This window comes from Mixophyes fleayi, chromosome 6, assembly GCF_038048845.1.
Source record: "Mixophyes fleayi isolate aMixFle1 chromosome 6, aMixFle1.hap1, whole genome shotgun sequence".
NCBI classification, from domain to species: domain Eukaryota; kingdom Metazoa; phylum Chordata; class Amphibia; order Anura; family Limnodynastidae; genus Mixophyes; species Mixophyes fleayi.
In genome coordinates this window covers 137,115,536-137,140,643 of record NC_134407.1, presented here as the reverse complement: position 1 = coordinate 137,140,643, position 25,108 = coordinate 137,115,536, and positions in this window count along the sequence as shown.

Genomic DNA, 25,108 nt, shown 5'->3' with positions numbered 1-25,108 from the left:
AAAGCAATATTCCATATTAGGCAAAGTAGCGAAAAATTGTTTTCACCCATCACAACAAATTCCTGAGTCTCCGTTTTCACCTTGGGGCAAGTTGATGTCATGATTTGAAATGCAGAGAGTCTATACAGCAATATCTTGCCCTCTCACACGCCTCCTGGCTAAAATGATCTCCCATCCTTTGTTCCCGTGTGATGATAGCCAGTGATTTTTGTGAAAGGAGCGTCAGCTCTCAGTAGTTTAATGTGACACTTCCCCATAGAAAACATGACACTAATCCACCTTATGGAAGAAAAACTGTTTTACACTTGGTGACTGAGACTGGCCGTTTTTTTTCCCTCTGGCTTATGAGTGTTTAGTGAAAAACATGAAAGAAAGGGAGATGGTCCATTAATACATATCATTTCTTTATGGTTTTTACCTATGAGATTACCAGTTAAGTTGTCAGTAGCATAAAATATTAAGAATTTATTTAGACTGTGTGCAAGTCTATTAAACAGTATCTCTAACCCAGATTTATTTTTTACTAATTGGTGTGTCGGCAACTATTTAAATAAGTACATTCTTGGAATGCCAGGAGGTGCTGCAGGTGAGCTAGATATAGGTGCTAGGTGCTTCTGCATACAGGAATAAATTAAGGGTCACATGGAGCTGGGGCTAAAAATTATTGCGAGTTGCACCGTGCCGCTAGAGGACGTGTGGCCAGCAGCATGGAGGGCATGGGTAGCACCTCCCTCCAACCACCTTCATCTCACTCTCCTTTTCCATTACATGATGCACACACCACTAGCTGTTTCAAAAAAAATAAACACGGGCCTGATTCATTAAGGATCTTAACTTGAGAAACTTCTTATTTCAGTCTCCTGGACAAAACCATGTTACAATGCAAGGGGTGCAAATTAGTATTCTGTTTTGCACATAAGTTAAATACTGACTGTTTTTGCATGCAGCACACAAATACTTGATAGCTTATTTGTACACTGAAATTTAAAGTTGATATTTGTGTGCTACATGAAAAAACAGTCAGTATTTAACTTATGTGCAAAACAGAATACTAATTTGCACCCCTTGCATTGTAACATGGTTTTGTCCAGGAGACTGAAATAAGAAGTTTCTCAAGTTAAGATCCTTAATGAATCAGGCCCCACATTTTTAAAAGGCCATCCTCAGATGTATCGCCACAATGCTTGTTAAACAGGCTTCTTTGCATGGGGAAGTTATCATTGGCGGTAATCCCTTGATGTAAAGGACAAAGTGATAAAGAGCTTGTTGATAAGTATGTTCATCAATCCCTAATGCTAAATGGGAACAGACAGACATCACTAACTTCACAATAGATCTGCAATCACTGGAATCTCTATGTTAATGCTAGTAAAAAAGGTGTTATATAATGTTTGGAGGAACGTTTTCTTTTACGAGGATGGAATACATTTCATATTTTGGGCTAAACAGTTTGATCTTGCGATATTTATGTGCTCCCCAAGCCCTCTGAGAAGACTTAAAATGCATTCTCATAATCATTAATAATGCTACTAAGGGGTTTTAAATAATCTGTAAATCGATAAATTAGTTTCCACAGTTGGTGAAGGGGTTAAAGATGATATGTATAGTTGCCCACGCGTGGCACAGAATCCTAAACAATCTGTGGAGTTGGCGCAATGGAAAATAATGTTTATGTGTTTACAAGCAGACCACACACAGAGGTTTGACTTTCAAATGTTTGTTTTTGATCTGTGCGAGGAGAGATAATGGACGTTGCTGGGGACTTTCTAAACAAGCTGATCCTGAGATGCTCTAAAACACGAAGCCTTTAATAGTAATAGTATAACAATCTGAAGAGAGATCAACATTTTCTGGAACACATGATGTTAAAATCATGATTTATAGCATGCTTAAATTAAACATACAAAAATGTCACACGTTAAATAAACAGACATTTCCTTCCTAACTTCCTTGAAGGAAAACCACCAATATGGAGGTTCTAAGAGCTTCCAGTAATTGTACTATACAGAATAAGTCACCAAACCCAGCTCTAGTCGTGACTGAAAAATTGAGACAAACTAGGCAATGCCCCAGATGCCTAACTACAACTTGCCCATGCCATTCCTATTTCCCCATGAGGCAACGCTCCTTTTTATATCCAAAAAATAGGACTGTCTTGTGAAAATCAGGACTGTTTGAAGATATATAATAGCATAATCTAGTGCACCAATTTTAACAGGCGTGCACATGTGGTAAAGATTTCTGAGTGAACATCAACAGTTGGAGACTGAGCATTTCGGAAAGCCTTCCTGGTATAATTAATGGTCTTTTTGTAAATGCAAAACTTTCAGAGTTTTCCTTGTAATCTGACGTACCTGTAATCCAGCATTAGCCATTATTTTCAATGCTTCGAAAAGTAATTTATATTGGAAATGAATTTAATATAAGCTAATTAAAATGTACAAAGGTGGCACAGGAAACAAATACAGCCCTGTTAACGCCTTTTATTATCACTTATTTATGACATCAACGAGGCTCCAATGAGCAGTATTTTAGGATAAACTAAAGTTTTAATTAATTAAGGGGATGGCCCAAAAATGGCAGTAGGCAAGGCTTTGAAGTGACATTTTTCTTGGCTGCTATTCGCGTTTCTAGGCTAGACTGCAATTCTGTAAACAATCGCAAGTGAATTGATAAACTCCATCTCCTAAATATTGGCTCAGGATGGCGATAACAGAAGAAAATCATTAAAAAATATTTTATTATTTTATTAAAGCATTTTTTTTAATGTTTAAAAGTGTTTAAATATTTTTTTACCTCTGTTTATGCTATTTATTTATTTTGACGTTGCACTGGAAACCCAAGTGTGGCCAGCTAGCCGGCACACGCATTCGCCTTTACCAAGAGATTGGCCTGCTGAATCAGTAATTAGCTGCCCAAGTAATATTTTCTTGATAAATGGGGATAAATTGCAGTATAAGTGATTTTTTTTATTGTTGTTATAAACAGTGATAGCACATCATCCTTATTACTGCAGACTTATAAATTGAAGCGTAAGTGGACATGAAAATGACCACTTACGCCTCAGTGATGTCCAATGAAATAAGATGCTGCATTCTCATGATCATGGCTTCAGGTGGCAAAATGGTTGAGATGACTCATGCAATAAATGTAAGTTTGATGAGTGAAAGAAGATATATTTATAAACTGAGACCAGATTTATTTGAGAGCTGATACTTATTCTACCATTGCACTTAAAGGACAGGGATTAAATGCACAGTCCTTTTATGTGCTAGGTGATTTCACTGAATACTAGGGAATTGACTCAACTCTCATAAAAACTGTTTATCCCCCGGAACGGCTACCTCCACTCTATGTATATGAGATGTACACTGAAAAGGTAATGAACCAAATTTAAAAGATACGAGTCCCACAATGCCTGCTGCAATCTCTTCATTCCTGCCGGCCTGCCTTTCTTCAGGCAGGCAGAGTGTTGACCACCACCAACGTGCTGCCACTGAGAATGAGCAGGATCCAGCATAGAGTGTACTGGATGTAGCACCCATCAAAACTTGTGAATACCTGTTCCACCCGGAACATAATTTCATACTTGCTGGCTTCTTGAAGTCGCCGTTCGGGAGCTGCTGGGAGGAGGTGGGCGTGCGGTGGGAGTGCTCAGCAAATTGCGTTATTATGCCCCGTCACCCTGACGTAATGACGGAAACGAGTCATTTTACAGCGAGGAGCAGGGTCAAGTGCTGCGATCTCAGGAGAATCGCTGCATTTTGGATGTAATTCTGCCCACTTCACTAGTAATTGGGGAGATGCGGGAGGCTGCCATACTCTCCCGGGAGTCCGGGAGACCTACCCGGGACATTCCGGGAGAAATGGCAAGTATGCATAATTTACAATTTTGTGTTGAATTATTAGGCAACATAAATAATGAATATAATAACTGACTTTATTATAATGGCGCATTGTGAAATTAAATGTTACATGTTGGCTTCAATAATTAAAAATTATATTCTAAAGATTATAATAGGAAATATAAACAATAAGGTTGAGTTTACCTATAAGTATGAATCTGGAGTGAAATAAAAATCATGTTTAAATGTCTTTTCATATAGTAAAGGTTAATTACACATTATAAATCTCTCAAATTGTAGACAGATAAGATTCTGCAATATAAGAGATAACCTGCTGATTACTTATTCTCAGAATAACTTTTCTGTCAACCATTACTGCAGTCAGTATTTCACAGCCATTACTAATTACAGAACAAAAACATTAAATGTTATTGTTATTGGATTTGTAAAAATACATTATCTTGCCTGAATGTCTTCAAAGAAGTTAGTTCATTTAATAATTTGTATAAAAAGGTATAAGAACCCTGTTTGTTAACAGTGTTGAGAACATTTAGGAAATGTTTATGAAATTCACATTTCAAGTGGCCAGAAATGTTAATTAATGACTGGCTGAGTGACTACAGAGAATGGCAAGACAACAAACACATATAAAATAAAACTATCTATATTTAGATAAAGGTTACGTCAAGTCCAGCACTTTATATCAGGCTGACAGGGGAGAGAAACTGAGTGTACACAAAGTGAGTGATTGTTTACCTGTGTTGTACACACACGTCAAACTTTCCTAATATTCACTCCATGAAAATAAATAGGCAAAAGTAGAGAAAGCATTCAAATTATATGGCATGCATAAAAAAATTTGTCCAGATCCTTCATAGACAGGCTGTACACCTGTATGGGGCCATCATAGGCAAACCGAGGGGAAGTTTCCTAGCGCTTGGAAACCCCCCTCCAAGCCTGGGGCACTGTATGATTGAGGTGGCTGGACCCTGCCTCTGATTCACACGGGTCTGCTTGAAAAGGGAGAGCTGTGTACACCTAACAGTAGTGCATGCAGCATTGCCCATGTATATTATGGGGATAGGAAGAGTTGGAGAGCAGCCAAGCACTGTCTAAAATTATAGCCACACCCCCATGCATGCTGGTCACGCCCACTGGTGGCGTGGTGGGGAACCCCCCTCTACAAATCCTGCGTTTACCCCTGGCCATGCTCGCATGGTTAGTGGGCTATGGAGGGTACTGTGGTAGAAGGCCAGCTATTTGGATATCAGCATTAGCAAAATTAGTTTTTAACAAATTTTCTCCAGTATTCTTAAGTGGTGGCTATTTTGTTGGAGATCTGTCAGGATTGTGTACAGAGGCTTGGTGTCACCATGGGCATGCTGGACTGGGGGGCATCTGCCCCCTGGGCTGGTCCCATAGTGGGTTACCCTAGGCTGGGTCACTGGGCAACCTGCAATTTTTTTCCTTTAAAATGTTCCTAATAGAATGCTGAGTCGAGTCGTGTCCCCAGGGCTAAAATTTGCCAGCTCTCCCCTGGGTGTCACAGTAACAATAAGAAAAACTTAGCTCCAGTGGTTGAACTAAAATGGCTGGTAGCAAGGCAGATTTGGGGGTAAATGTATGAAGCATCGGTTTCTATAAGTTGCTGTAAATCTGTGAATTTGCAGGGGAAATTTAAAGCAGCCATGGCTTCTAAAGATAAACTTGCCTTTAAAGGCCATGGCCGCTTTAAATTTCCCCTGCAAAGTTTACAATTTCCGGCGACTTGCAGAAACCGATGCTTCATACATAGACCCGTGACTTTTGGTGGGGTAATTCCCGTGTTGGCCCTGGTTAGCCTGCAGTATGAATGGTGAGACCCAGGTTTTTCAACCTGGGTCTCACATAAAGCAGCTGATTGGGTGTCTTAGACGCTTGAGGATGACATCATTGTTATGCTGCTGCAGAAGAGTCTAGAAGGAAAAGGAGAAGCATTGAAAAGCAGAGAGAAGCTGAGAGAAGCAGAGAGAATGTCACATTTGATGGAAGAAGAGGTCAGAGAGTTGCTAAATATCAGAGGGAGGAAGAGATAAAAAGACAAATAACAGGGACTGTAAAGGATGCAACTGTTTATTAAAACATTGCAAAAAATCATGACACAGCGTGCAATAAAGCTCAGCCAGCAACTGGTTGTGAACAAATTAAAATCCCTGCGTAAACAATATGCAAAAGTCCATGATAACAACCGTCGGAAAAGCGGTGCTGCAAGAATGGAATGGTCGTTTTACGAACAATGCAACATGCTGATTGGAAATTCAGCACTTTCACATCCCATTGCATCTTCATCTAGTTGCCGGGATGCTCCTACTACTCCACCACAAAGCAGTCAGTCTAGCCAGCCCGCAATGGTGACTAGCGACGAGTCAGTAGAGTAACATGCTGATTTGGAGTGGTCCAACAGTGCAGAAGACACAATCAATCTGTCCGCAGATGAATTTCGCAATTTTTGGCATCAGCACAGCCTGCAGCAGACACGCAGTCCTTGCAAGGGACACAACCGTTGTCAGTGAACCAACCTTTGCAATCACCGCCGAGCACAACGTTACGTTCAAACAGCAAGCTTCTTAATTTGTAAATGTAATGAAATAAATTAAATTAATGAAAGTGTAACATTACTAAACTAACAACTAGGCACAACTACATCTACAAACCTATACAACAACTACATCTACAAAACTACAACTACTAGACTCCTAAATTAAAAATAGAAACATATTAAAGCATGAACACGTCTATATTGCAGTGTGAAGCCATTGCGCAGAAGGGAGGAGATCTCAAGCACATATCTGCTTACAGCACTGCTATTTAATTTTACAGCAATATTCTGTCATCATCAATAATGCTAATATTTTTCCTTTCTTTTTCCCATTTCTAGATTACAATGTTCCTAAAAAAAGGAAGAGACCAAAAAGATGGAAATAACTACCAAAACCATGACCACAGTGATGTTAGACCACCTATAGGAAATGGATACGGCTAAGAGGATGCACGTTTCCAAAGATTCATGGACAATGAGCGCGAGCTCCAGGACTCCTTTATAACCCAAACCATGGGTATGCAAGAGCGTATTCTCCGTGAGAATTGTGAATGTTTAATGGGTTACCTGGATCGACTCCTGCCAAGAATGCAGGGACATGCACAACCGCCATACCATGTAGAGGCGCCTTACCCCGTGTATAACAGAGGCCAACAAATGGTGCCCCCTAACTCAGGTACTCCAATAAACACCACACATCATCAAACACAAATGGCTCCACATAACCTTGACTACCCACCTACTACCCATAATCAAGAATATCCAACTACTGTCCATAACCCTGAGTACACAGCAAGTCAACCAAATCAAGACTACCCACATTACCAACAGTTGTAGGTAATGAAATAATGTTAAAACACTAAATTCCCCAGCGCAAATAAAGAGGTAGAGATAAATGCAGATATGGAGAACAAGGATAAAGTGAAACTGATTTGTATTGCAATATGATTCAATATAATCGATAGCAAGCTTGTCATTTGAGCTTACTTACTGGTAAAAACATATAAACATACACTTTAATGGTATTGATTTCCGTGTGCGGTGTGGAGCTGATATTACAGTTCCGTAGGTCTCTAATAACAGAGTACCAGTCGCCAGTCTAAAATAAGTAGAATCTTGAATCAAAGTCACAAACAGTGCAGCACGAGTCTGGGAAGGTTGGGTAGTGCACTTATCTCCCTCCCCAGATGATGTGCCCAGATATACAGTGCAGGGGTCCGTCTTCAACTGATTAATTTTTTAATAAATGGGCACATAATATTATACCTTATCATTGCAATAAGGGTTGATAAATAATGGGGAGGCATATGAAATCATTCATAAATAGGACGCTATGGGAAATAGGGGCTCCTCTAGGTGAAGACCACTCGTGCTTATATAGGTTTATTGGGATGCTGGTGGCAAATATAACTAGATATGTTTTATTAAATACAACAAGCTGTTGTTTTTTTCTAATACAACTGTCTGTATGTACTCATTGAGCAGGACAAGTCCCATCTACATCCATTACTCAGTTTAAAAGAATTATTCAGTGGGTTGTATAACAGAAACTGTTAAGGCCAGTCCTATCTAGATATGAAGCACTTGATTTAAAGGAATTGTCCACGTTGAGAACAGTTCATTAGCGGTTTTTTTCAGTTAATTTTTTTTTTACCTTGGAATGATTATTGTTTTGGAATTCAAACACCCAATACATCTGGATGGTCAATGAATATTATAGGCCCCTTAGATTCCATAGTAAATTCAGCTAGAAGTTGTAATTTTGCACTTCCATGTTGGCTATTTATGAAAGAGCTTCAAAAAGGACGATTTTTTATTTATAGCTGTTTATCGCAGCGATAAAAATCTTTTATCCCTGTAATTTATACAAAAGAAAATCTCCCAAGGAAGCTGAGCAATACTCTGCTGCCTCAGCGATACTGGCCTAGAGGTGCTAAAGATTAACTTACCGCTTTGCGAAGCCAGTCTCTGCCAATAATCGCATGTGTAGCCAGCTGAGAATGGAAAACGAAGTACAGATTTAAGCTTTCCTTTCCACTCAATGTAACAGAAAATGCGGGAAAAAAAATATTAAAAATATATAACAAAATAAAATAAAAAATGTATACAAATATTTAAACATTTAAGAAAATGTTTATTCAAAGAATAAATAATTTTTCAATGATTTTCTTCTCTTATCGCCAGCTTGAGATGGCAATAACAGAACCAGCATTGCATTGGTACATGTACCACTGCGACCCTTGTTAAATAGGCTTCTCCATGCAAAGGCAAATGTAAGCTTCCACCAGCGATATCCAGTGAATCTTACCTGGGGGTTCTCCTTTGATGAACAGGACAAAGCGATAAAAAGCGTTTCATCCTTCTATAAATATATCATACTTACCTACTTTCTTCAGCTCTCTTCCGGGAACCTGCCAGTGGAGGTGGGCGTGAAGGGGGTGGGGCAGCCAAAATCGCGGCAATTTGGCCTGCCCCCTTTGACGTCATGACGCAGATGCGTCATTTGACAGCGGGGTTGGGGCCAAACGGCGCGATTCGCAGAGAATCGCGGCGTTTGGGATCTATTTCTGCCCACTTCACTAGGAAGTGGGGCACTTCCTAGTGAAGTGGGCATAATTCGGGAGATTGCTACACACACCCGGGAGTCCAGGAGACTCTCGCAAAATGCAAGAATCTCCCGGACATTCCGGGAGAGTTGGCAAGTATGAAATATATACATTTGGGAGGTGGGGTGTAGTAGCTCAACTCTACATCGCAGTGAAAAAAAATCAAGCTGCTCAGAACTTGTCTGCTATATGCAGAAGAGACAGTTTTTTGCCTGCTTGCAAAAAAAATTGCATTTGCACCCCTTACATGACAACATGGTTTGCCTAGATACAAGCTTGTACCCTTCAGCTGGATTTGCTTGATAACTCTAAATGAGTCCTTGTGTTTGTTTAGCTCTCTCTTTTTTTAAATAGAGGGATTTTATTAAATTTCCATGATACTGAAAGTTTCACAGAATCTCCTGTAAAACCGTGGCATCTGAAAAATGTTTAAACCAGTGTTTTCTAGTTGCAGTAAGACTTTTTGTATAAATGCACTGGAAGCTTGACAGGGAGCAATCATTTAATGTTATCATATGGATTCTATTATGTGTAGAGCGATTCTGTGCCCACTCTATGTGAAATAGGGAATAGCTCATTATGTTTATTTGTTATTGTGATAAGGAGTTTACAATGAATATCAAATTACTTATAATTGTTTAAACAGCACTTAAAATAAAGTAACAGCTGATCCGATATGAAACACAAGTACATTAGGAACATGTAATATTCAGAAATGTATTTTTGTTCTTAAAGGATAATTTTACCCTATATTATTTTTTTTCTCACCAGTTCTGAATGCTAGGAGAAACAGTTTTGGTTTATTTTCTTAACTACAGGGGTCGGGGTTTCTGGTATTGAGTCCCCCCCTCAATTCTTCTGGTTTTGTGGTGTTATTAAAGATATTTCACTTATGTAACCTTGCTAACTGTCTATATACAAACTACTGTCATCATTGCCTTTAGACTCCATGCAGTTTTGCTTAGTCGATTTATCCAATACAGGAAAATTCTAAATATTATGAAGCCTACTGTGTAGCACACTTAAAATTGTGGCCAAGCCCAGGATTCCATAAGCCTCAGGAGGTGAGTTCCATAAGCACTGGGTCCTATTTGGACTGAATCCCTGTTTAGATTGGGATTTGCCATAATTGCACGGTGGCTTAGTGGTTAGCACTTCTGCCTCACAGCACTGAGATCATGAGTTCAATTCCCACCCATTGCCTTATCTGTGAGGAGTTTGTATGTTCTCCCCGTGTTTGCGTGGTTTTCCTCCGGGTGCTCCGGTTTCCTCCCACACTCCAAAAGCATACTGATAGGTTAATTGGTTTTTAACAAAAATTTACCCTAGTCTGTCTGTGTGTGTGTGTGTGTTAGGGAATTTAAACTGTAAGCTCCAATGGGGCAGGGACTGATGTGAGTGAGTTCTCTGTACAGTGCTGCAGAATTAGTGGCTCTATATAAATAAATGGTGATGATGATGATAGATCCGTAGGAACATGGTCTGCCCAGTAATCCATAAGATAAATTAAGAAGTAAAAAGAATGTGGACAATGGGATTTCAAGGGTGTCAGACATGGATAGATGGGTAAATACAGGACAGAAATACAGTAAGAGATATAGGCACAGCACAGAGGTAAATGAAGCATGGGGCAAATTTATGAAAACCGAGGAAAGACATGGGAACAGCACATGGGGCAGATAAAAGACATCAGAGTACCCAGGGAGCAGACCAAATATGAAGAAATAAAATAAAATATAGGGTGGAGAAGAGACAGTGGAGACTTGTAAGAGGAGAAAGACAATGGAGGTATGAACAACTAGCTGTTGCTTGCGTTTTTATTGTTTCGTTTTTTTTGTTTCTTTAATTTTTGTCTCTAAGACCTCTCTCGTGCTGCACTTCAATTATGGATCTTCCAATTTTTCTCCATTAGATTTTCTTTCAACCTCTTGAAGATGTTTCCATGTCTCACTCGCTCTCATTCAAGTCTTTGTATTCCCTGGGCCTAAGTCATTAAAGAGAGCAAAGCATAAAAAAGGAGTAACTTTGGCACCTGGGCAAAACCATTTTGCATTGAAGGGGGAGGTAAATTTAAAATGTGGAAACAGATTTATAGTTGGGATAGAGCATGTACTAGATAAATTTTGAATTTCAATGTAACAATTAAGTTATCAAGTGTTTGTGTGCTAGATGAAAAAACAATCAGTATTTAACTTATGTGCTGCAGAAAAACGTACTCCTGTTTTTTTGCTTTGTTCTCCATAATGACTTAGGCTGCCTGTTTCCAAAAGAATCGAGATGAGCCGTTCCCTCTCTACCTATTTTGCTTAATTAAACTTCATACCAGATACTTCATAAATAAATGATTATAACATATATAATAATATATATAAACATATAATAAGATTTATTAAGTTAACTGTTCTAAAATAATGTAGTTTTTAATAAATATGTATAAATACTTGTCCATTTCCAACATGACTGCAGTCAGTTTCAGTGATGGGATTACAGTATAAAAGTTATTGCTCTGTCACGGTACAAATTAAATATAGTCACTGGGCCTGAGTCATTAAGGCAAAAAAGGAGTAAATGTTTTCTGGGACAAACCATGTTACAATGCAAGGGGTGCAAATTAGTTTATTATTTTGCACATAAGTTAAATACTGGCTGTTTTTCATCTAGCACACAAATACTTGATAGCTTTATTATTACAATGAAATTTAAAGTTGATCTAGGACATGTCCTACCCCAACTATAAATCTGTCCCCACATTTTAAATTTACCTCCCCCTCCAATGCAACATGGTTTTGCCCAGGTGCAAATGTTACTCCTTTTTTCTGTTTTGCTCACCTTAATGACTCGGGCCCACTATCTTTTCAATAAGACATTTCTCAATACTGTATTTTCCTGTCCCACATTTTAATAAGAATAACGCTAGTATTAGACTCAGAAAAGGACATGGCTTCATATGAATATGTGCTTTGAGTGGATTGGGGCCTTGTTTGAATGGATAATGGGAGGGGCTTGTTTTGCCCAGATTTAATTTTCTTAAATATTGAGAGATAAGCTTCAGCAGCAAAAGTATGATAACACAAAAGGCATTTACATCCAAGTGGTGCAATGCAATGGAGATTAGCCATTTCCTTCTTTTGTGACATCATACAGCTCTTTTCTGCTGGCCCTTTAATTTACATGGTAAAATGGGCCACCCCTGTCTTACATGCCGCAGGCCTCCCATAAGCTTAATTCAGCTCAGCCAAACATGTACGAGCTTCAGGTAAAACATTTTCCGTGCCTAATATATCTCTGACCAGTGTATTTAGTATATGACACTTGAAATACAGACAGCCCTGTTGCCAGATTGGCTTACTGAAGACTGGGATGTTCACTGACCTCCGTGTTTTGGTCTGGGTTTTGGATTTGAATCAACTTTGTTTTGGCAAAAGCGCCCTCAAGTGTTTTGGTCTTGGATCTGTATTTTTTTTTTAATTTGCTAAAAAATGCTAAAATCACATAATTTGGCTCTATTTTTGTTCCTGCATTATTATTAATCTTAATTTCCAGCCAATTTTTCTCAAGTGACAAAAACAGTGCTACCCCTCCTGTTTCTGTATGAGCAATTGCCACTGATCAAAAGCACTGGAGACTGGAGAGTGACAAGAACACTGCTACCCCTGTTTCTGTATGAGCAATGGTGCTGGATCTCCTGGGGAGGGAAGTACTTATGGAATCCAAAACCCGCGAGACGACGCAATGATGATGTTTTGCCTCGATTTAGATCCAAGGAAGCGGGAAAGTACAGAGCCGACTCAGCTTGGTACTCGGATTGGCATTGTTCGGGGGGATCGGTTTTTGGAAAACCGAGCCTGAGCATCTCTAATTAAACCAAATGAGGAAAACATGCATTTAATTAAGGGAGGTTGGGGAGGCAGGCAAAAGGAAAAGGTAAATAGGCATTCCTGACATACCTGACTGTTCCTTTGACCTTGTCATCTACATGGGTTAGCACAGCACAAAGTTATACATATTGTTATCGTAAGTTTATATTGCATTCAAAAAGTTGGCAAAATGGTGCCAACAGAGTTGTTCAAACTTGCAATCCTCCACTAGGATGTAAATAATGCTCAGAGGTGTAGTCTATGGTGGGTGGGTACAAGTATGCGCATCTCCATTTCAGCTTATTCTTGCAATACTCATAAATTTGCCTTAGATTATCTGTTATGTCAGATGTACTTGTGACCTAATACCCACGACCTTGATAAAGACCCTTGTCAAAAGGTTGAAACGCGTTGGTAGATTGGCGGTGACCAGATGACCATCACAGGTGACATTGAGTGTGGATCTCGTTTATAACAACTTGTAAAGATGTGATTGTTAAAGATGGAATTCTGGAACGAGTTTTATTTATAAGCACTTCTTCATATAGAAGTTAAATGTATTTTTTTATCTGTTTGTAATAAACCTTTTTATAGTTAATGCACAAGGCTTGTTCCTGTATTAATCTTCGTTACATGTGCCGATATGAATATCTTTGATGTCTGAGATCCAAGGAAGGAGGGGAACTTAAGTAGGAGCTACTTTTGAGAGGCGCATTGCAATGCATTTTCTTGTAAGCAGATACCCTACATACAAAGAAGATATACACTGGTGGATCCCCTTTACTCATAGTCACAATCACCATTTCTGATACAGGATTGTGGAATAGTGGTGGTGGACAATTTCCAGTTGTGATTTTGACATGTTACACTATGTATTGTTTTATGTTTTCTTTATGATGCATGAGTCTTAATGAAGAACATGATAAGAATGTATCCTCTACAACAAGGGGTTCCATATATCTCATTGAGCAAGAAAGGAAGCGCTAGTGTATGTAAGATTTGTTTTTATAGTATTGTGTATTTTGAATTAAGTGGTATTCATATTTACATACTAAGCTGCATACCTGAGTGGAGCGCCTGATAGATCTTATAACTTTTGTTTGTTTAATACCCATTTTACACAGTACCTCAGTACCTTTAGCTCACCACTGTCATTTTATCAATAGATATATTTAGTACGTACATTTTGGAAGCTGTCATTCAAAACCACTATTTGTTCCTTTAAATATCAAGGTCACGTATCAGATTTTTTAGCTTTTGTTCTTTTACTCCGTGCCATAAAACATGAATTAATCTAGCTTTGCCCAATACCATTCAAATATGCCCATCAACTACCTGTATGCTTCTGCAAACCTGCCATCTTCATGTCATCTAAGGTTGAAAAACCAGAAAAAAGTAAAAGCAGTTGTTTAACAAAGATCCCCCAAGTAAATAGCCACAATGTTTTTAATATGTAATTTTGATAAATGAATTGGGCATTTTGGAGGTTAACAATGGTTATCGCCACCCACAGGGTACATGTAGTTATAAATGTAATGCACAAAGAAAGCAATTATTTTAAGATGTGGGATATTAACCAGTATGAAAGAGCTAGTATTACCTAGACACTGATCATCACAGGGTATGCATGTTCCTGACATGACTCACTGGATACTGTATTCAAGCCTTGAAAAGGGCAAGGAAACCCCACTGTAAGCTACATGGGAGGTAAGCAGACCAATTCTCCATAACAATAGGAGAAGCCCACTCTTTCAAGGAATTGTAATTAACAGTGAGACATCCTGACCACTACCCCCTGATGAGCCATGGGGTGATCATATTGATCCCTCCCCAGGAAGTGGCCAAGAAGTCTGGTGTCCAGACAGTAGAATAATGGATATGTTTAATAAGAATGCTCACTTCTTATTTAAGTCACATATTGCTCCCTCAATCTGTGTATATAATTACATTACAACACGATCTTTCATTAATTATATACTGTCAGTAAATGGATAAATTGATTAGAAGTAAAACAGAGACATACATATATGATATCAGAGACCAAACATTTTTCTCAATGGGGAAGTGATGGACATTTATACTGTAAGACCTCCCCTGAAGCCCATTGTTGTTTAACCTCTATAACAGGGTTTATAACTAGAGTAAATGTTGAAAGAATTCAGAACAATTTAAGCCTCATTCATGAACTGCAAAAGATAGAGATCCGCACTTCTTCCTTATTTGTGCAAGTGCGCTCACTAGTCCACTTTGCACATTTCACTACCCGGGCCTTGGAATGGACCCTGGAAAATCTATCTGTACCTAGTTTTGTGGATCCACCTGAAAATGCTCAAGATGGAGACGGTAAAGCCATCACTTCAATCCCAATCTACTACCACTTTAGGACCACCCACTTTCTTAATTTCTAGTATTAAATGTTTCACCTAAAATACTGCTCGGTTTGCTCTCATAAAGGTCTTGAATTAATCACGGAAGTGATGGGACATTGCGACTGCCATTTATTATATGTGTAACTTTTGTATGTGTCACAATTTTTCTTACATTGATTGAAATGTTTTACAAATGTACTTGCTAAAAATATACATACAAGTCATTCTTAGTGGAGAAAAAAACAACTGAGTGCCCACCTGTAAAATATGAAAGGCAACCTAATGGTGCCTTACTCATCCCTTTACTTCCTTTAAAAATTATCTCCCTTTAAAACTAAATATTGCTTTGGCAAGTGGGCGCAAAATTAGGGGCACTGATACGTCTAATGCATGCTTAGCAAGGCATACCAGCATTCTGCTGGTACCACCTTACTGCTAACCATCAAATCAGGAATTGTTAACATTTGCACACCACGGGCCTAATTCATCAAGACACACATACAGAGTGCAATGCGCGTTTGTTTTAAAACTTACGTAAAACGTAAATTGCACTCCTGAATTCATCAAGGAACGGATCTTAAGATACATGCACTGATGAATTTGGGTGCATGTCTGCTGTGCTTTACTACACAAGACACTGTAGGATACGTCCAATACCTATGTGGATTATATATTCGCAAAAGAATTTACAAGGTAACAAAATATATAGAGTTCATGTCACAAGTTAATTATAAAGGCATTAATGATAGAACAGCTTTCTCTTTCCTCATATAATACATTTATTAGGATGTTCTTAATGTTTGCTGAACATAAAAAACATTTTTACAGTTGCTCCTGTTTGCAAACACATGTTATAGCATGCATACGAGACTGACATCATACTGGACTTAGAATAGCCCTTTAGCTGAAACAAGAGTTACAGCAGAAAACAAGTAACTTTGTGATGCTGAGCTTGATTCAGACATGGCTGCGCGCGCTTGAGTTTGGCATGCCTTACTGTAAACTGACTACGACAAAATTCCCCTTCCACACTTCCCCACTCTGTCCACTCTCCAAAATTGTAGGCTGTAGTAAGTGTCCTTTGCACTCGAAGACAGAGTAGACAGGGCTGCCTTTACTGGCGTTTGGTCCAGTTCTAGGCATGCAAAGAGTGATTTTGCATACGATACACTCAAAATCGACAGATACGTGCTTTGATGAGCCAGGCCCCACATATGCTGCTGTCCTTCAAAATCCAACTTTTTACATTGGCATAATATCACAAAACCACATTTGCTCTGTGCTTATGTACATTTGTAAATGAGACTTACTGGTTTTTAAAATGTTGTTTTATTGACAAGTTATATAAAAAGAAGTAGTTAAAGCAACTGTAAATTATAAATATATTTAAATAACCTAAAAATATTTTAGATTGCCTTTTTTGTTTGAACCATTTATAAGTAGAGATGCTCGGGCTCGGTTCACCGAGAACCGAACACACCCAAACTTAGCAGATCCGAATATCGAGCCGAACCGGTTCGGTTCTTTTGTTCGCCCCGGGAATTGAAAACGAGGCAAAACGTCATTAAGAGTCTTGCGAGTTTTGGATCCTATAAGTACCGCCCTCCATGGGATCCAGCGCCATTTCACAGAGGGACACAGAAGGGGTAGCACAGTTCTTGGCAGTCTCTAGTGCAGGTAGAAAAGAAGGCGGAGGGGTAGAAGTGTTCTTCAAAGTCTCCAGTGACATTCAGGAGAGCTCCATTGCTAATTGTTATTGCTGAAATGGAAATACTAGAGCTGGCAGGCTTGATCTTCTGAATTTGCAGTCCAATTGTACTGTGTTATATAGGTTACACACAAAGAGGAGAGCTCCATTGCTAATTGTCATTGCTGAAATTGAAATACTAGGGCTGGCAGGCTTGGTCTTCTGAATTTACAGTCAAGTTGTACAGTGTTATCAAAATGGATTCAAAGCAGTACACAGAAGAGCAGGAGCACCAAGCAGCTGCTGGCACCAGTCATGATGATAGTAATTCCTCTACGCCATCTGGTAAAGCCTATGTTAAAGTGCATAGTGTTTGTAAGTCAGGGAAACAAAAATGTAAAAAACACCTTTCACCTTGGTCAAGAAAAGAAGACCTGTAATCCAGGCAAAGTTATCTGCAGAAAAAAATTAAATTGCCAACATGCCATTCTACACACGCAGTGGCAAGGAAAGAATGATGCCTTTGCCTTTCTCTATGAGTGCTAGTTGTGCAACGGTCACTGAGGCATCTTCTTGTAAGGTCAGTCGTGCCCAAGCAAGACCTTGTCATTTGGACTCCAAAAATTGTGTCCAAATAATTTTACGTGTAAAAGCAGAGCTGGAAGAAAACAGTAAGCCATAAGAGGAAAATGTATGTTCAGATTCAGAAATCACACAAATCCCTGAGTCTATCCATGAGTGCTATGTGTGATCCTGACCATTCTGATAGTGTACCCATAAAGAAGGCCCCTTTCAGCATTTCTGCAGATGTGTGCCTGAACAGCCCAAGTGTAGCCGGTGATACACAAATTGAGGATGCCACTTTGGAATTGCAACAGGATGAGGGGTATATTTGTGTAGATGACAAGGGTGCTAATGAGGATGTTGATGAGGATAATGTTGTTTGTGTAGGTCCTGCACCGGTGGAAGCAGTTCTTGCACGTGATAAGAAGAAGGCCATTGTCATGCCTGGACATATGACCAAAAAAATGACCTCTTATGTGTGGAATTATTTTTACCCATATCCTGACAACAGTTGTCTAGCCATTTGTAGCGTATGTAAAGCCATAGTCAGTCGGGGTAGGGACCTTAACCATCTTGGAACCTCATCCATGTTACGCCATTTGAAGGGAGTTCATGGCAAGCTGTTGGGAAAATCGGAAACTTCTGCTAAAAAAATAAGAACAAGCAGTCCATCATCTGCTAAGTCTCTTCTGTCAGCTAGATCCGGACACCTGCAATCTACACCCACAACACCATCCTCATCAATTTCCTCAGTAGCGATCGGAGTTAGTCCTCCATCCAACTTGGTAAGGCTAAATTACTCCTCCACTATCCTGGATTCCTCAGAAGAATTCTTGAGCGTTAGTCCCACTGCTGCAGCTGCTGCTGGGGGTGAATCTTCATCCAGAAGCAGACCAAGAAGAAGACTACTAGTAGTTTACAACAATTGATTGTTAAACAATCCTTTGCAAGAGAAAGCAAGTATGAAAGCTGTCACCCAGTCGCAAAGCGGATCACAGACGCATGGCGACTATGCTAGTATTAGATATGCGTCCAATATCCACTATTAATGCAGCTGGTGTTAGACAGTTACTTGAGGTCTTGTGTCCCTGTTACCAAATTCTATCACAACACCATTTCAGTAGAAAAGCTATTCCTCACCTTTACCAGAAGGTCAGTAAAAATGTGATTATTTGGCTACAAAATGCCAATCTACTCACTGTACACTAAACCACAGATATGTGGACAAGCGGAACTGGGCAAACTAAAGATTATATGACTGTGACAGCCCACTGGGTTGGTGATTCGTCTTCACCAGAAGGAACAGCAGCAGAATATACTCAAGTACATCACATTTGTCAGAGGCAGGCTGGGTGAATTCCATCACATTCCCTGTTTTGCTCACACAATAAACATGGTGGTGCAGAGGTTTTTAAAAAAATGAAAGGGACGTGCAGGAGATGCTGTCTGTGGCCCGTAAAATATCTGGACATTTTCTGCATTCGGCAACAGCATGTAGGAGATTGCAACAGCTACTAGAGCAATTTAATTTGCCCTGCCAGCAACTGAAGCAAGAGGTGGTGATAAGGTGGAATTCCACCCTGTATATGCTTTTCCGGATGGAGGAACAGTGAAAAGCCACGCTTACTCCACAAGCCATGACATTGGCAAAGGAGGGGGAAGGTATTCTACTCAAGTGCATTGGAGAATACTATTCGTGTTGTGCAAGGTGCTGAAACCATTCAAAGTAGTCACCTGTGAAGTGAGTTCAGACACTGCTAGCTTGAGTCAAGTGATTCCGTTAATTAGACTTTTTGAAAAGCAGCTTGAGAAACTGAAGGAGGAGATTAAACAAAGCAATTACGCTAAATATGTCGGACTTGTAGATCAAGTACTTTATTCGCTTCGCCAGGATCCAAGAGTTATCAAAATCTTGAAATCGGATCACTAAATTTTGGCGACTGTGCTTGATCCTCGGTTTAAGAGCTATGTCTTATCTTTGTTTCCATCTGACACAGATTTGAAGAGATGCAAGGAGCTCCTGGTAAGCAAGATGACAGCTCAAGTGTTACGTGACAGGACAGCATCTCCTCCTTCAGTTTCTCACTCAATTGCTGCTGGAAAAAAGCTTAGCTTTCCCAAGAGAACCAGGGATGATGCAGATGACTCAGCACAATATTTTGACATCTGGTCTGGTCTAAAAGAATTGACCAAAAAACGTGACACCTCTGCCGTAACTCCACCTGATCCTACTATCAACATCCAAAGGATGGTGAAGGATTATTTTCACACCAGTATAGAAATAGATACATCAGACAAGTACTTTACATACTGGGAGGAAAAAAGGAAAATTTGGAGCCTCATGTACCAACTCGCTTTGCACTGTCTAAGCTGCCCACCCTCCAGTGTGTACTCGGAAAGAGTTTTTAGCACAGCCGGGAACCTTGTCAGCAATTGGCATAGGAGGCTACTTCCTCAAAATGTAGAAAAGATGATGTTCATAAAAATGAACTTCAAGTTCCATGAGGAAGGCCTTTCCCGCCAATTACATCAAAATACTAAGACTTCTATAATGGTGGAATCCAGCTGTAATGAATTAATAATGTATGAGGATCATATGCAAACTGATGAGGGTGAGGATGAGGCTGAGGATGATGACAACAACATCTTGCCACAGTAGAGTTCATTAACAGCACTGTTACCTTAGATGCCTTAAGCCCATTGTTTTGTTTTTTTTTGTGTGGGCCCAAAGAAGCCAAGCACTTCAGCCACATGGAGTGGCACTTTTGTGGCTGAAGTGCTTGGTTTGTTAAAGTGTGCATGTCCTTTCTAAGATCCAACATAAGGGTGGGTGGGAGGGCCCAAGGACAATTCATCTTGTACCACTTTTCCTTTCAGCTACCGCTGTGTGCCAATGTTACTTACATGTGCTATATATTGTTGTTTGCTTTGCGAAAATCTTACACACCCACTGATGATGCAGATGTCTCAGTACAACATTCTGACATCTGGTCTTGTCTACTGTAAAATAATTGCCCAGAATTAGTGTCACCTCTGCTGTAATTCCACCTGATCCTACTATTAACTATCAACATCCAAAGAATGATGGAGGATTATTTAACAATTTTTTTAACAGTATAAATACAATAATTTTATTAACAAAGAACAACGTTGCTTGCAGAAGTAATGTAAGCATGGATGTCTAAATATATGTGTATGTTTTACCTTCCACTTTGCTGCTGTTTCATCAGTATTGCACAAAGTGTGTGTAATCTGCACTTTACGTCAAAGTACCTAACTATATTATATTTTTTTGTGAATTGGAGCTGATTCCAAGCTCAGTGATGAACTTGCTTTTTGCTGTGAATTACAATGGCTCTTTTTAGTGCATTGTCTGGCACCCTGGATTGGTCTGGGTCTGATAAAAGCACGGGGTGGGGGGGATGGCTGTAAACACTCATCGCCATGTATTAGCTGTAGAATTACCACAGTTATGAAAGGAACGGGTGGAGCGATCAAATGAACAATAAGTAATTTCATGATCCAAGGACAACTCCATCTTGCACCACTTTTCTTTACTGACAATGCTGTGTGGCAATGTGTCCTAGATGTGCTAGGAACTGCTGTGTGTTTCAGTCATTGCTCTGTTGCTTAGCATCCAGCCAGGTCGCTGCAGTCTTTGAAAGTGTATGAAAATAATATTGTGACCTGTGAGGTTGTCAAAATTGACTGCAAATGATTTGAAATTAGTGTTATTGAGGCTAATAATAATGTAGGGGGGATAAAAAAAGCTAAAATATGTGATTTTAGTAAAGATAAATAAATAGGGATTTTAGAGGGGGCGTGGGGGATGGGATCCAAAACCAAAACCAAAACCAAAACACAAACTTAATCCAGATCCAAAACCAAAACCAAAATCAAAACACAGGGGTCAGTTAACATCTCTATTTATAAGGAGATTTTAATTCCTAACCAATGGCTGTTGAAACATAAAATGTGGCACCATGGTTACTCTTTTAAAAAGCTGAAGGTTCATTTGCTTACATTTTTTTGTCCTTTAAATATTTGTGATTTTGCTAAATAATTGTATATTATACCTAATCACTAGTTATTATTTAATGTTGCCTTTAAATACGATAAAAGGCCAACAATAATAAGGCAGTTGATGGATCCAGGCCCTCTTCATAGATAAACCTCACATATCCTGCAAACATAACAAAACAGCAAAGTAAAGATTCTGTCCAGTCATACAGGAGAGATACTAGGGCTCATTTACTAACATTGCATTTAGGTGCAAAGTTTGCACTAAAACAAAAGAATCAATCAGACACTTGTTTTCATTGTCTAAAGCTGGGTACACACTACAGAAATTTCGACCAACTTTTTATGCCGAGCGATTTTACATGTGATCGATGTTCCGATCGCTCGGTCCATGGACTGCATACACACTAGCCTTGTTTAGGACGATAAAGGGAAGAGCGGACGTCCCTTTATCGACTTTTTACAGCCATGTTGTCGTGAGCAATGACTGTAATTTCATACTCACTGTTGTGGATCGGTCATAATACACACTACACAGCGGAATCGAGATTGGAACGAAAATATTAAACGGTACGACCAACCAAATGAGGCGATAATCGTCCATTTGGGCAGACTGTCGACCATCGTGTCACCGCACACACTGACCCGACTTTTGAACGAGCAATAGTATGTCGGCTGTTTCAGCCGATTATTGGACGAAAACAGTGTAGCGTGTACCCAGCTTTACTCACACTGCTGCCCCCACACATAATCGGAAGAACAGAGAGGGGACCAATGTAGTGGATAGAGAAGCATACCTGTGCCCCTCGTTGTGCCCCATAGCCATCGCACCTGCTTCAGCAGTTCTAGATCGCCCCTTTTAATGTGATTGTTGTTACAGTGACATAACATGAGCTGTAATAATTATGGTTTTATTTGTATGAGCTCATAATTGTTACTTATCAATCGTATTTTATGGTTAATAAAAGATTAATTATTATCCACGGTTCACTCATCACTTAGTGGTTCCAGAGCGCTTTTTACATCTTTGTTTATTTTCTAGATTGCCTCTGTCTGGTATCGCTTTTTAGCTGTTTATAGGTTCTGTTTTCTAACTTGCATGTTATTGTCTGTGTGGATATAGCATTGCAGATCATTTGTCTAACTGCTCTTGTCCTTGCATTTACTAGTTGTAGCCATTCTGGTCAGCTACTATACATGCGTGTACAATACCTCGGGCCACTGAGTACCAGTACACATTGTATAAAAAGGAGGGCTGATAAGTGAAGGCCGCGACTAGCCTGGTTGAAGTGGCTGATCTACTGGTGTCACTGAATATTACAGCCAGATGAAAACCTGCTCAGATATTCTGTCAATTACAGTCAATAGAGTAGGAGCTGTAGCAACTCAACTACACCATTGCCCAGGGATCCTGGGTGCCTCCAACAAGACCCTAATGACATATGTGCGCTTAGGGGTACTTGGTACTTACTATGACTGTGGAACCCCCAGCATATACAGTTTAAAATTTGTGCTAGGCTTTCTTACAGGCGAACGCAGCACAGCTGTGCGAATTTCGTATCAACAGTTCATACTGGTGGTTCTGCTTGTAATACATATTACATGTTAAATCTAAGCTATGAATTAAATTTATCGCAATATAACCAGTAAGAGTCAACAATAACTAACTAAGTTTTGTTATTTGACAAACATGTGTTTCAGTTTTGTTGCTTGTAGTCAGCTTGATGGATCAAAATTAGAAACCTGATGACAAACAGGTAATGGGCCCTTGTTTGGCCTACTGGGCTGTTTGATGTGACTGGCTATGGAAAAGCTCTTTAGTTGGAAAAAAAAAATATCGTTTTCTTGCTCTGTACTGCTGGGAATAGCTGGGGGCAACATGCAACAAGATGTCAAAGCAAAGTGTGGGACAATGGTGATTCCCACTGACACTTGCAATTAATTCTGCTACAATATGCCCTTCTTGGACTATACATTTTTTAACTGTTATGTGAAAGTCATCATTCAGTTTAGGTGGGATTATGGACTACAAAGAGAAGGAAAATAGAAGAAGTGACATAAATTGGAATATGTTTTAACATGCCCTTGGAATCCCTTGTTTCAATCTCTCCACATTCTAATACAGCTCTGATTGTAATTATTTGGGGACAGTTCAATTAGTATTAAGTGATGACATTATTGCTCATGGACTCTTAATTTGCTATATGATATTCTGGTCATCCGTCATCAATAGGGGAGAATATTCTTGTGATTTTCAGTAAAAAGAAAAAAAAATCAGCATCTGGAAATTGGGTTATAATAGGAAAAAAAAATAAAATAGAATATTTTCTCAGCGTCACCAGGAAATATGAATTTATGACAGTTTAGAGTCACTTCAGCCCCCTCTAAATCCAGCAATGGGTGGGGCATTTATGAAAACAGATACCAAGGTATAAGGTGGTTGCCCGTAGAAGCTAATCTGTCGTTTATCTTGTGCTGTTTAGAACATGAAAGCAAGTATATGATAGGTTGCTATTAGCAACACTTCCTTTCTCTTAAATATCCCTGGTAACAGAGACATTTTAATGTAATATTCTTGTCCTGACCACTTTCAATAAAACAACAATCCTTTAATTCCTTACCTGTTAGAACAACTATAGCAATGCAAATTATTCTTAGTGACTGCAAAAATACATTTGTAAATACATTTCTAATCTTAAATTTTTACATTCAAACTATATTAATCTAAACAAAATTGAAACAATCTACCAATGCTTAATTTCTGCCTTGAAAACAGTGAACAGGCAAAGCCTCCTACATCAGTAAGGCGGGTCATACTTTTACCGTTGTGTCCTCAATGGTCTTGTGTTCTCAAGAGAGCATTAAGTAAATAATTTGCCTTTCAACATACTACTCCGATTATATTCAAGGGTCAAGTATGTCATTTTCAGAATGTGAGGATTTAAATATAATGGGAATTTAACTGGCTATTTAAAAGCCTTAAAATCTGCATAACTCATTAAAAAGAGTGTGTAAAATGCCACCAGTTTGTGAATACTCCTCTTTTCAGATAAAATAATACACATGGATTATTGCATGGTTGAGTTGCTTGGCAAAGTTCTGAATTTTCTAACCTGGTAAAAACAATGAGCTGGGTTTCACAAATGTCACCCAAAAAATCCTTTCATTTCTAGCTAATTTATTTTGTTGTGCTATTTGAATGCAAATAAAAGAGGTTTTAAAATGCTTTCTTCTTCGGACAGGCAATTATTTGCTTCTCATTAGATTGTGAGCTCCAGTGAGCAGCAGCGAAACTGAGAATGCAAATTTACTAATTGCAGAATATGTTGAGCCCATGTGTATCATGAGTATATTGTACATATATTTTACATAGTTTATATTTTGCCAGTATTTTAAAATATATATTATATATGTCCTTTTAGAGATGCAGTTGCTCTGGGATGGAATCTCCATGAACTTCACTCCATAGATTAATCATCTTTAGATACAAGTGGTATATGCTCTAAAGACTAATTGCACTTTTAATATACATTTTTGAAGTAATAAACCAACTACTTACCATTAGTAACCCTACGCTGAGCT